The sequence below is a fragment of the Saccopteryx leptura genome, chromosome 10 (assembly GCF_036850995.1).
Source record: "Saccopteryx leptura isolate mSacLep1 chromosome 10, mSacLep1_pri_phased_curated, whole genome shotgun sequence".
NCBI classification, from domain to species: Eukaryota; Metazoa; Chordata; class Mammalia; order Chiroptera; family Emballonuridae; genus Saccopteryx; species Saccopteryx leptura.
The window spans coordinates 10863877-10870272 of NC_089512.1; the positions used below are offsets into that span (position 1 = coordinate 10863877).

At 53.7% G+C, this 6396-nt stretch overlaps 1 non-coding gene across 1 annotated transcript; it reads right to left on the minus strand.

Annotated features, from left to right (window-relative positions):
- Positions 1-1910: 1910 nt before the first annotated feature.
- On the minus strand, positions 1911-1985 carry TRNAA-AGC (transfer RNA alanine (anticodon AGC)). Its single transcript has one exon. It is a non-coding gene; the product is annotated as a tRNA-Ala (tRNA).
- Between the last annotated feature and the right edge of the window lie 4411 nt (positions 1986-6396).

Consider the following 6396-nt stretch of genomic DNA (forward strand, 5'->3'; position numbering starts at 1 on the left):
TGGAGCAGCTTGACCAATATTTACTTAGTAAAAAATAATGTATTTGTTGAATACCGATTCAACAACAAATGCGCTCTGATTACACGGGGAAGGAGTCCGAGATGAGGTGCTGGCTGATCTTGTTCTCGGTGAGGGCTCCTCCTGGGGTGTCCATGGCTGCCTTCTCATTACGTCCTTACTCGGCAGAGAGAGAACGGGCAGGCTCTCTTCCTCTTCCGACCAGGACACCAATCCCACCATGGGGGCTCCACCCTCACGACCTAATTAACTTCCCCCACAACCATCGCATTTGGCCTTCAACCTACGAATCTGGGTGGACGGAGCGTCCAGTTCATAGCGTTTGTGGTTGTGGTGGTTGGTTTGCCGTTGTTCTTTTGCTGTCTTTTACCCTCACACAGAAGGTACTCGAACACTGTCCTTGGCCGGAGGGACTCACAGCGCCTAAGAAACTTGCGAAGTTTTTGGTGCTTTCTTACTTATTAAAATAAATGACTGGTTTTTAGAATAGGAAGTCTGTATTTTTCATCTCATATATCATTAGGGATTTCTCTTATAAGGATTTTATTTATGTGAACAACTATTATACCCTCTGGAGTGCTGGAATGGATGGATTAAAGGTTCCCCATTGAAATAAACAGTCAGGGCCTTTTTGCAAAATATCCCCCTGCCTTATGCCCTGTGGGGGGTCAACTCTGAGGATATTATGTGGGGAAGAGTTGGTAAGAGTGGATTGTTTTATGCAGATCGGTGAAAGAGCTGAGGTTTTGCTAGCCCAGGGTGAAGGGCCAGCAGCCTGCATTCCAGAGGCAGGGGGCGAGGGGGTCGGGGGGAAGGGAAGGCCTAAGTGCTGAGAATTTGCAGAGATCAGTGGAGGACATGGGGCTTGACCCTTCACTGTGGAGTTGGGGGCCCATGGTCCTCCCCCCCCCCATCTGTAAGGACCAGAGGAACCCCCTGACTCCGGGCTCACAGGAGTTTCCCATGATTCTCTAGTCTAGCACATCAGTGGGCCCACACAGCGGTCTTCCCCTCTGCAGAGAAGCGATCCCCTCTTGCTTCAAACTAAAAAAACAGGTTTAAAAAAATTCCAATAACTGAAGTGCTTCTTTTCTTAAAGTCGTTTTCCCTCCCCCAGGCCCCTAACCAAGCTGAGGTCGCAGGACACGCAGCAGGGCACCCTCCGCCCATCTCAGTTCAGCTCCCCATCTGCTGGGATCTCAATAGCAAAAAGGATTTTTAGAAATAAGTTTTGTTGTCAGTCTTGCTTGATCCTGAGCGGCACTGCTCCAGCAGACCTGGCCACATCCTCGCAGGCCTGCTTGCTTTGTTCCTAAGGCGATTTGCACAGAAAGCAACAAGCTCCCTGATGCTAGAGAGCAGGGAGAGGGACCAGCCATCCTGCCACTGTGGCCCTTAGGGTCGGCGGGGGCGGGCGCAAGGGTGCAGATGCGTGAGCGTGAGCTTGAGCGCAGTGTGGCCAGAAGGTGTGGTGGGTGGAGCCAGGGCAGGAGGAAGGAGAGAGTGCAAAGTCAGGGCATTTTCTATTTCTTAACAAAGAGCGCTACGTTCTGTCTTAACTATACAGCCTTTTTTTTTTTTTTTCTTCATTTTTCTGAAGCTGGAAATGGGGAGAGACAGTCAGACAGACTCCCGCATGCGCCCGACCGGGATCCACCCGGCACGCCCACCATGGGGCGACGCTCTGCCCACCAGGGGGCGATGCTCTGCCCATCCTGGGCGTCGCCATATTGCGACCAGAGCCACTCTAGCGCCTGGGGCAGAGGCCACAGAGCCATCCCCAGCGCCCGGGCCATCTTTGCTCCAATGGAGCCTTGGCTGCGGGAGGGGAAGAGAGAGACAGGGAGGAAGGAGGGGGAGGGGTGGAGAAGCAAATGGGCGCTTCTCCTGTGTGCCCTGGCCGGGAATCGAACCCGGGTCCTCCGCACGCTAGGCCGACGCTCTACCACTGAGCCACCGGCCAGGGCTATACAGCCTTTTGATACAAAAATCCCAGCAAGATTCCACCCAATTTATTTTGAAATATGATACTTGCAATGTGAAGACGGACTTCAGAGAGGCACTATGTGTATGTGTGTGTGTGTGTGTGGGGGGGATCGCAGGTGGTTTTTCTGTCTGAATGAACTCCTGCCCTTCCTGCGGGGGAGAGAAGCCGATGCTGGTGGACAGAGCAGACACATGGGAGGCACTCGTCTCTATTTGTAACAGGATACTATGTCATCTTTTGTCTGAAGAGTATAGACAGTTTAGAAGGAACAGGTCCCTACAAGGAGTGCATCTGCCACACGTCTGGAGTTGCCTCCACGTGACCATGTGGGTCCTTATCTTAGGATGGCACAGAAGTGTGTGTCCCTGAGCTGAGCACTCCACATGGAGTAACTTGGTCCTTCCCAGGGGGGCTCCACAGGCCACGGGGGTCAAAGAGATGACTTTAGGTGCAACATGGTGAACACTTTTGCTTTAAAAGTCGTGTATATTTTATGAGTGTTAGAAAGGTTAAAAGCAGCATATCAAGTCCACCGCAACTTGTAGACTTAAAATTCCTATAAAAATCATTTAAAATTTTTAAATATGAGTTTATGTAAGAAAACACCAGTTAAACAGTAATCCAGGAGTATAGGACCCAGGGCTAGGTAGGTAGAAAAAGAATTTTCCCTGATGGTCCCATGGCAAGACTTGATGAAGGGACCCCTTGCAGATCTCTGGGGCAGGGTAAATGGAGCCCTAAACGATGCTGACGCCCCCGACAAAGTACCCCGGAGGGTGGCTCTTCCCACCTGAAGCCCAAAAGGTTAAAGAGGGGAACTGGCCCTGGCCTGGGTGACTCAGTACATAGAGCATCAATCCGGTGTGTTGCGGTTGCGGGTTCGATCCCTGTCAGGGCACATCTGAGAAGCAAGTAATGAGTGCAAAACTATCCTGCTCACAAAAATTAAGGGATATTTCAAAATGAATATGAAGCGATGAAATCCCTTAATTTTTGTGAAGAGTATAAATGGAACTAAGTGGAATGAGTTAATGCTTCTCTCTCTCTCTCTCCCTCTCTCTCTCTCTCTCCCTCCGTCCCTCCCTCCTCTCCCTTCACATCAATGGAAAAGATTTTATATATATTAAAAAGAAAAAAGAGGGAAGCCAGGCCCCTCTGAGAGCCAGAGCCACCAAGGATGCCCAGCTGAGGACAGAGTCAGGGCACCCAAGAGAAGAGGGGCATCCTCCATCTGTTCCTATCTCTTGCCTGTGCCCTTCATGGGCCAAGCCACCCAGAGGCCAGTGGGCCAGGAGCTTGGAAGAGTCCACAGGGTCAGCCTCCCTGGGGGTACTGGGCAAACACTGGATCCTCTCTGGGGCTGGGCTAGTGCAGGACTAACCATCGCAAGGCGGGATGTGCATGCGGCAGAAACCGTGGAGGCGGAAGGAATGGCTGGAGCCCGGTGGGGTCGGCGTGGTTGTCCCCACTCTTCAGGTGAGAAAGCCGTGCCTTAGGATGGTGGAGATCTTGCCCAAGTTACACTGCTGGCCAGTGACAGAGCTGAGTCCCCATCCCGATCTGTCTGGTCACCTTACTTTGTGCACACACCCCCTACTTACACAACAACCAGCACACAGTGATAGCGGGACTCACAGTGGATACAAACAGTAAAGCATATTTTAAGAACGCACTTGAAGAGCCGACAGTTCCTCGTTCCCTCGACCCCTGTGGCTAGGGGCATGCAGCGGGCCCCTCACACAGACGGGGCTGCAGCCTGCCCACCGCACAGCACTTGGGAGTTGACTCCAGAAACACGAACCCCATTTGTCCACGTGCCAGAGTCTGGTTGGCTCTCCTCAGGGTTCACACTCAAGGACAGGGCTCCTGGCCAAATTAAAGTGGGGCCTGGGAGAGTCCAGCTGCACTTAAAAATAATAATAATTGCATGTACTTTCTTTAATGAGCTCTCATTCCCATTTAGCAGCAGGAACACTAAATTCAGCCTACTCCAGCAAAGGCCAGTCTAATCCGATAAAGATGCTGGTCTGACCCAGGAATGCCATGGCCATGCAGTCCAGTCTCCTCTCCTTGATGGAACACCCTGGGGGCTGGGGGTGGGGTGGGGTGGGGAGCCAGTGGTGGCCACGGCCAGCTGCAGGGGCTGCTATTCGCCCCTGGGCTCAGTCATGTCCAGCAGCTGCCTCTGTGCTCATTTCATGGTTACTGGCTGCATGGCGGGATCCCCCACCCAAGTGCTGAGCATCTGCAGAAGTGTGGTGGCCACTGCCACTACCTTTATCCAAGCAGGTGGCCCCCCTCCCAGCCTCTGCCATGGGCCTCTCTGTGCAATCTTTTGAGGTGAGGGGAGTAGCCCACTATACTTCGGAAATAGACTTTTTAAATTGCTATGGATGAGAACTGGGGAGAAAAATCCTACTTGGGTCCACACAGCCCAGACTCCCTTCAATGGAGAGCGGGAGGCAAAGCCGAAGCGCTAGTGCTTTACTGGGAAGTGCATCCCAGAGCCACGGTGTGGTGGGGCAGGGCGTGGTGGGGCAGGGCGTGGCACAGGTGGGTGGGTGGGGCGTGGCACAGGGAAGGACCTGCGTGGGTGGGCGGGGCATGGCAAAGGGCAGGACCTGCGTGGGCGGGTGGGGCATGGCAAAGGGCAGGACCTGCGTGGGTGGGCAGGGCGTGGCACAGGGAAGGACCTGAGGACACACAAGGCCGTGCGCGGCTGCTTCAAGAAGAGCCACAGCTGGTCATTCTGCCATGTGGGCTGTCTCTGGGCAGACTTCACAGAAATGTCAGGCCTCAGTCCAGTCCACCATGGGGGAATCTAGAAGGGATGTATCTTCTGGCTCTCTCCCTTCTCTTGTCCTCCAGTGGTCAAGGCTCTCCCTGCAGGGAATTAACACCCTCTGCTTCTGGCTTACATCTTCTGGGAGGCTAGATGGCACGACAGGCTGTCTGAGTCTGGAAGTCGTGGGAACGGCACAGAGGCCTCAAGTGGCAGGGCCCAGCTGCCTCGCAGAGCCCGTTCCCGGAGAGGCTGGCGTGGTGCGGGCCCCTTGAGAGCATCCAAGGTAGCATGTGGGACGTCTGATACAGTAAGGTGGATTTTTTTTTTTCTTAGAAGAAATCAGGCTGAATTCACATTTAAAATACTTTAGTGTAAAAGACACATGATGGGTGACCAAGACATGAGGCTCTCTCTAGAATGCCCAGGATTCTGTCTGCTCCACGCCAGGCTACGGAGACACCTGTGCCGCCCAAGAACCGTGGGCACCCTCCGCAGCACAGAGACCCGGGACTTCTTTCCTTCCTGTGAGTTGGAGCTGCAGCGCGTCACAATGGTTGGACCCCTAGGCTGTCACAGGAGGTCACAGCTTCCCCAGCTATACTTCTTGCTGATTGTGAAGAAAGTTTCTTCAGGGCCCCAAGCCGCGTCCTGGAACCCAGGCGGGGTGACAGCTGTCTCTCACTCACGGAGCAGGTGTGCAGAGGAAGTGAGTTGATCCGGGTTCTCCATGGTTGGGATATCTGCACACCATCTTCACCTTTTGCCCCTTTCCCTGTGTACCGTGTTTTATTACTTAGTCGATGTTTTTCTTTAAATTGACTCCATTTTAAACTTTAGCCTCATTCTAAGCAATGATATCTGTGAATTCCCTTGGTAGATATGCTGGTTATATACTTTTTATAACACATACCGGAATAAGTCGTAAACTGAGAAGATGATTATTATGGACCACCTGCTACCATCTCGCCTGAGGACGGTGGGAGGAGCCGAGACGTTGATAGACACAGGGCCACTCCATGCGTCAGGCAGAATCTGGCGTGTGGCCCGTGTTCTCCGTCTCGGCACCCTGATGCTGGCCGGGGCTGTCAGGCCCTTCCTGCGCGTGGGCTGCTCCTGCTGTCTCCAGCTCTCCCATGTTGCCCCGGGGCCAGTGAGGCAGTGGCTGTCTCCCACTGGCTCAGCCACTGCTCAGGGACACAGCCCTCCCATTCCCGTGCAGGCACCTCCTTCTCGAAGCTCCTGTCCTTGAGCCCCACCTTCCGCTCCTCTGCCCGTCGCCATCTTCCACCAGCCTGCCGACCGCTCCCTCTCTCTCCCTGGAGACCCTGCCACCTGCGCCTGGTTTTCTCTTCCTTTCCAAGCTCATCCATAAAGCTCCTGGCTTCAGCTTTCATGCCAGCGGACCTCAAAAGTCCTCAACCTTTTGGCAGCCGGCCACTCCCACCCACCGCCCCCCTCTGACGAGCCACGGGCTTGGCTACCTTCTGCGGAGCACCTCACCTCCTACAACCGCGCAGTCTCAGAAATCGTTTGCTCTCAGACCTCTCTTTCTCCCCCTCCAACCTTTTATACCCTTAGTCCGGTGGTTTGGTTCTGAACTTCATTA